Source organism: Chiroxiphia lanceolata, chromosome 5 (assembly GCF_009829145.1).
Source record: "Chiroxiphia lanceolata isolate bChiLan1 chromosome 5, bChiLan1.pri, whole genome shotgun sequence".
NCBI lineage: Eukaryota > Metazoa > Chordata > Aves > Passeriformes > Pipridae > Chiroxiphia > Chiroxiphia lanceolata.
The window spans coordinates 49,027,219-49,034,157 of NC_045641.1; positions in this window are offsets into that span (position 1 = coordinate 49,027,219).

Consider the following 6,939-nt stretch of genomic DNA (forward strand, 5'->3'; position numbering starts at 1 on the left):
GAAAATTTTGATTAGGGTCTTCTCTCTCCCCCTCCTTCTCTTTAAAACAAGAATTTTCTGTTTTGCTTTGGTTTGAACTCGGCTTTCAGAGGGTTGGATTAAAACAGGGATTGCAGAACTGATCTTTCACTCCAATCCAGTGCTGGACAATAAATACCCTTAATTACTGCCATCAGTCCTGAAGACTCACACACAGCTTTACCAATGCATTGCAATCCTGACTTCCAAAATCCCTAGCATTTCAGTTCATGACTGGATGCTGTCACAGGTCAGCCACTCCCCTTTCAAAGCAGGTCACTGGCCCGTGCTACTGCCCTTTAATATTTCTGGTAAATCCATCTGTGTTGCAGTCTTAAGGATGCCCTAGAGTTCTGCTAATGAGTATCTGAAGTATAACATGTATTGAGCAATTTTCAGTCAGCCCAAGGAAAGTTCATCTGTCCTACTGTACCACATTTATTATTCCAGTCTTGGAACACCTCTTGGTCTGGGCTAATACAGCAGTCCAGGATAACACCTCCCCCTGCAATCATCATGCTCCAGGTTTGGTACAAAGGTGATGTGTGAAGTACAATATTACTAAGATTCTCAACGAAACCATTCTGGAACTTCCTGGTATTTCTTTCCACCCACAGTCTATTACAGACCTTAAATGTGTGCTTCACAGCTTTGCTGGAGCAGATCTGCTGTCTCCTTCTCCTCATATTAAAATTCATTTTATAATTATTAAATGAAAATTAAAATCCATAGTGATTGAACTTCCCCATAGTCTTTCATGGCCATTTTTACATCTGGTTTAACCTCTGGACTGAAGATGTGGAGAGACTGTTCTTTCAAAAGCTGTAATGAGGTCCTCAAGAGGCTTTGAGATCCTCCAGAAGAGAAGAGCCACTGATGTCTTCTTGTTGTTGCTAAAGAAAAAATCTGTGGGTCACAGACCAAATCCGGTAAGGTACAAGGTGTCCCAGACACCTTGCTTCCTTGGGGATGTATCTGGGGAGTGTAGGCAGGCGTGTCAGAGGAGCCATACATCCAATCTGGTTTTGTTTATATTATTTCCTAATGGGAAGATTCCTCTACTATCCCTTCTCCACCTCCTCACTCCCAGGCTTTCACTGGGGTCCTGACTCACACTCGGCTCACTAGTCCAAAATGTACAGGCAGGGAAAGTGACTTGATGCCTGCAGGATCTTATCCAGCTTATTGCATCACTGCTTGGAAAATAGCCACGGCTTGGAATGCCTATGTCCACCCCCAAAAAGCTTCTCTCTCTTTTTCTGAGCCCCCATAGCCCGTCTCAGCTACTCAGTTATGTGTTGGTGCTGAGACTTTCCACAGAAGAGAGCAGAGCAGCAGGGAGTGCAGGGAGTGCCACTTCAATCTCCTATCCCAGAGGCAGAGATTTAATCAAGTGCTTTCCACAGAGCTTAGGGCTCCTAGCAGTGATGACAGAGAATAATTTTCTTTATGATCATTAGGAGGTTCTCATAGAGGCTTTCCCTGTAGTGAACACACCCTTCAGGGATACAGGTGCATCTGCTGGACATGGCAGATACCTGCTCTGACCCCGTGCACAGCATGCACCCTAGGGCTCTCTCCTGCCCACACTGTGGCCATGGTTTCTCTTAAGTCTCTATCTTTTTAGGGTGACATCCAAGCTGGACTGAAAGACTTCAAATGACAAGGAATTTATTGTCCCTAAACTGTTCCACTGGCTAACCAACCTCACAGTTTGGAGACCACACCCTATTTCTAGACGGCATTCAACCACCAGCCATTGAGGTAACTTCTCTATTACAAGCTGAGCAGTTCAAGCCATGCACAAGCCCTGACAGGCAATTTTCTGTGTTGTTAAACTGTTAGCATGCTTCATGGCAAGATTTGGCTTGTGGCAGCTAGTACTCTGAACAACAGGAGGGTACTCTCCTAACAGCAGGGCTGAGTCTGACAACATGGGTCAGGGCATCATTCCTAATGGATTACTTGGGCAATCTTCTTTAGGGCAGAAGAAGTTTTATTCAGACAGATGCTGTGCCATTTGCCCTGAGGTTCAGAGAACTAGCTCCGGATCGCTTTATTTACAAGTGTAGGTGTAACCTAGATTTCAACAAGACCTTTTCTGCCAGCATTGTTTACTATTAGAAATCTATCTCCCAAGTGAAATATTTGTAGAGTTTGATTAAGTAAATTCTTAACTTTCTCTTATATAAACTACATTTCGAGTCCTTTCCACTTTTTAGCATCCTTTGAGAAATTCAAACAGGAAAACAGAAGACAGTACTCCAGCATGATCTCACCAGTCATGCCTATATTTCAGGCCCTTCCCAGCTTGCCTTCCTCTTAGGAGTGTAGCACAAAGCACAAGCCCTTCTAGCCTGACCTGTGTACCTCATTTCCAGTGCCAGGAATCTTACAGATGTGGGCTAACTGGATAATATCTCCAATCTACCTGTTACATCCAAAACTACACTTTGCTGTAAGAAGGTAGCCATGGCTTTTTGTTGTTTAAATGCACCTGAGATCCATCTGTGCAGTTTGAGCTGACCTTACTGTTGTTATCTTCCTCCCTATTATGCATGTGACATGCAAATTATGCCAGAAATTAAATTTTCCTGATAAATTAGTCCAGTACTATCAGGTTAAAAGTTTACATCCATAGGAACCCCACTAGAAGCACTTGCTGATAACAGAATCTCCCCTTGGCAGGTGCTTTCTGAGGTCTAATCAGTGATACTCTTTCCAGCGATGCAACAGAGGTGGTGGTGGGGTTTTGCCTCTCACTCTGCTATCCACATGAAGGTTTCTGCATCATAGCCCATGGACTCTTACATACCACAGTCTTGATCATTACATCATAACACAAAAAATAACTACAACTCAGTCTCTACCTCTTGTCTCTATGATCACAGCAAGGCTCAGTTATTTCTTCACAGGGGTGTTGGTAAGGCCAAATCAGGGAGCCACTGCAGGACACTTGGTGATATAAGTTAGGTGAGCACATAGACAGAGCCGCTCTGTCACTACACCTGCACTCATTGACTTGGGGATACACTGATGCAAGCTTTGATCTGTTGCAAAACAAATACTACAGAGTTTCAGCCTCAGGTGTGACACAGCTGTCACTGTGCCTCAGCTCACTTGTCACTACTTTGCTAGGCAACCATCACAACATGGTAATGGCCTGTCAGTATACCGCAGGAAGGTCACAAGGCCGAATCTTCAGCAGCAGTCTCCAGGACTTCCTTTGTCGAGCTCCCCTTGGCCAAGCAGCCAAGGAAAAATTCTCTTCAGCAAGCAGTATTTGCCTGAAAAATAATTAAAAAAAAAAAAAAGCCAAAAGGGACAATAAAAGCCTCAGCCTGCTTTGCAAGCACAGGTGCAGTTTGCAACCGTGAGCCTAATTTCCCAGCCATTAGTGTGTTTTTCTCCATATCTGTCCTTTTTTCCCCCAGACAAATACTGCACTCTCTGTAACATGGGCAAAGTTTTAGGGCCTAAATCCAGTCCCCTTGGAAAACACTGTACTTGCCACACTGGAAACTTATTGTCAGTGCAACTCTTCTCCCTGAAGTCTTACCCCTGACTGGTAACCTTTACTGGGGCACTGCCTTCAGCAGAGAGCGAGGTGGTGTTAAGTGCTGAGCACTAGATAAAGCCAAGAAAGCAGGAGTCTTATTGTGCTAACCCTTATCTCCAGAAACACCTTTGACATGTAGAATGTTTGTTCTAAGTGATTACCTGGGTGGAGAGGTTATTGTTGCATAAATTATTTACTTTTAAAACCACAGTTATTTGCCTCCGCCCTTCTCACCACTGCCCTGTGTACCCCAGCACCAACACACCTTAGCATTTGGGAACACTGGAAAGGACTATAAAGAGCACTAGGAGTATGGCTGCTCTAGGATGCATCTGGCAAGGAACACAGATGTTCACTGGAATCAGTCATCAGCACAAGAGCAAAAAAGTCACCTGCCTCTGCTGTAAGGGCTACTGGGCAAAGTAGCCTCAGGGGAGCAGGGGGCACCAGTGAAACGATGTGAAGTAAGACCAAGCCCAGTAGAAAGACATCAATTCCTTTACCTTTGCCTTTCTCTGCCTTTGGCAGATCAGAGGCCAGGGTGAGTGTCAGTTAATTAATTGCCCTTGAGGACACGTTTTTGTAGTGAATATGGTAGTAGCGCTAGGTTGACAGTTGGACTTGACGATCTTAGAGGTCTTTTCCAACCTTAATGATTCTGTGATCTATGAAATAAATACAGTCTTAGTCTTACAGAGACCTCATGCACACTGGGGATGTATTCCCTCCCATCCCTGCAGGTGAGAAGTAGATCTGGCTCTCTTCTCCTAATGCTCTGTGCATCTGAGACACTCAGAACCGTTCCTTAACAGCTGCCTGAAAGGAGCAAGGAGCAGAATTGAATGGAAAGGAATGGGTTTAGATATACTGGTGACATTGCCACCACTGCACTGATAAGAAACATCTCACAGTGTATAGGAGAGATGGAAAATCAGCACTGGATTACTGCTTAGAAGGAGCCTATGTTCCCTGAGATCATTGGCAACACTTGCATTGTTTTTTTCATGTTGCAGGGTCACACCCATAGTATTCATCCCAGACAAAGTAAATTCATTTCCTGGCCTGCAGTGTGTTCTGCTGTGTCCAGTCTAGTTTTGGAGATCAGAATTGACAGGTTTCCAGTACTGGGTTTCCCTTAGGAAGCTATTCCACGCACCAACAAAAGTCAGTTGCTAGCAAAGATTTCCTGATATTCAACCAAAAATTTCCTTTCTTTCCATTACAACAGCTATTTTCTTTTGGATCTTCTCCCTTAAGCAGTGTATTCCACTTGCCTCTGTCCTTTCAAGACAAAGTTTCATCACCATGTATGTGTAGTGGGTTGACCCTGGCCAGACACCAGGTACCCACTACTAAAGCCGCTCTCTCACTCTCCCTCTGCAACTGGACAGAGGAGAGAGAAAAAAAGAAACAGCTCAGGATTCATGAGTAGAGATAAGAGCTGGGAGAGGTCAGTGACTGATCACCTTCACAGGCAAAACAAGACTCAAAGTGGGGATAGTACTTATATTTATGACTAACAGGATAAGAGCCAAAGAGTGAGAAATAAAACAGTCTTAAAAACACCTTCCCTCCACCCCTCCTTCCTTCCATGTTCTCCCTCCTCCCCCCCAGTGGTGCAGGGGGATGGGGAATGGGGGTTATGGTCAGTTGTTGTTTCTGGCGCTGCTCAGAGAGAGGAGTCCTTCCCCTGCTCCCGTGGGGTCCCTCCCACGGGAGACAGTCCTTGATGGATCTCTCCAGTATGAGTCCGTCCCTTGGGCAGGAGCTCTTCCCAACCTGCTGTCCCGTGGGTCACTCCTCCATGGGGTGCAGTCCTTCATGAATGAGCTGTACTGACGTGGGTCCCCCACAGGGGCCACAAGTCCCACCTGGGAAAAACCTGCTCCAGCCTGGGCTTCCCTCTCCATGGGCTGCAGGTCTCCGGCAGGACCCCGCTCCATCCTGGGCCTCCTACGGGGTCACAGCCTCCTTCCTGCATCCACCTGCTCCAGCATGGGCTCCTCCATGGGCTGCAGGTGGGTCTTTGCACCCCAATGGTCCTCCATGAGCTGCAGGGGCACAGCTGCTCCACCATGGTCTGCACCACGGGCTGCAGGGGCCACAGCTCCTGTGCCTGGAGCACCTCCTGCCCCTCCTTCTGCACTGACCTTGGTGTCTACATTGTTATTCCCATGTTCTCACTCTGCTCTTCCCTGGCTGGAATTTCTTCTGCGTAACGATCTTCTTTTCTTAAATATGTTATCACAGAGGCATTACTGTTACTCCTAATTGGCTCAGCCTTGGCCAGCGGCAGGAAGTCTCCTGGAGCCGGCTGGCATTGGCTCCATGGAACAGGGGAAGCTTCCAGCAGCTTCTAACAGAAGCCACCCCTGTAGCCCCCCCCCCCCCCAAAACCCAGCCACAGAAACCCACTACAGTATGCAAGTCCAGCTTCTCAGAAGAACTACCAGTCCCACTGCTGCTCTACCCTGGTTCACTGCCCTCTCAAAAGGAAGCACACTGTTTATAGTGCTGGGAGCAAGAGCCAGATTTTCAGCATTATTAAGAAACCACAGTTCCAGAGCAATCTGTAGGAGTTACAGCTGTGACCATCTCCAGCTGCCCACAGCAGGCAAAGAGGCTGCAATCCCAATGGGACAGAACAGGTTGCCTCCAAAGGCAGGTCTTGCTGCTTCTGATGACAACCTTGTTATCACCAGAAACAGAATAATTGAGGTGTGAAGGTCAGCATCAAATGTCTAGAACTATTCCCCAAAGTATCCAAACTGAAGAGAAACAACAAAAGAAAATGTTTTTCTGTCAGGCAAATCACTGTACTCTGAAACAGGGACCCGGATCTCTGTGATAGCCACACTAGTGATGACTATTGCATTTCAGCATCACACTGATCTCTAAGGTCAGTGATGGCTGCTTAGATTTCTGATCAGAACCTTGTATGTTGGGGCACTAGCTTCTCAGCACTGCCAAAGGGCAGATAACAATAATAATCATTAGTAATAATATGGTTTGGTTTGTTTCCTCAGACTGTTAGAATAAGATGTCAGTAAGAATAATGAGCATTTTGCTTGCCCTTTATACCAGTGCAAATTTAATCACAGTGCTACAAAGGTATTAATTTGGGTATATGAAGCCATAGAGTCACTAGCTTTAGGCACAAGCAGCCATATTCCCCAAAATACGAGTCTATTCCAGATGTTCTGGTGACCGTATCACACAAAGAACAATACTAACTTCAGAAAAGAAAAAAATTAGTCACTTACTCGTCAGGCTATTAACCCCTTGTTTCCTCAGCAGACTTATCAGGGAAATAGTCATAATATGTGAATCAAACTGAGGTAGCATGTAGGCCAAATATGGCC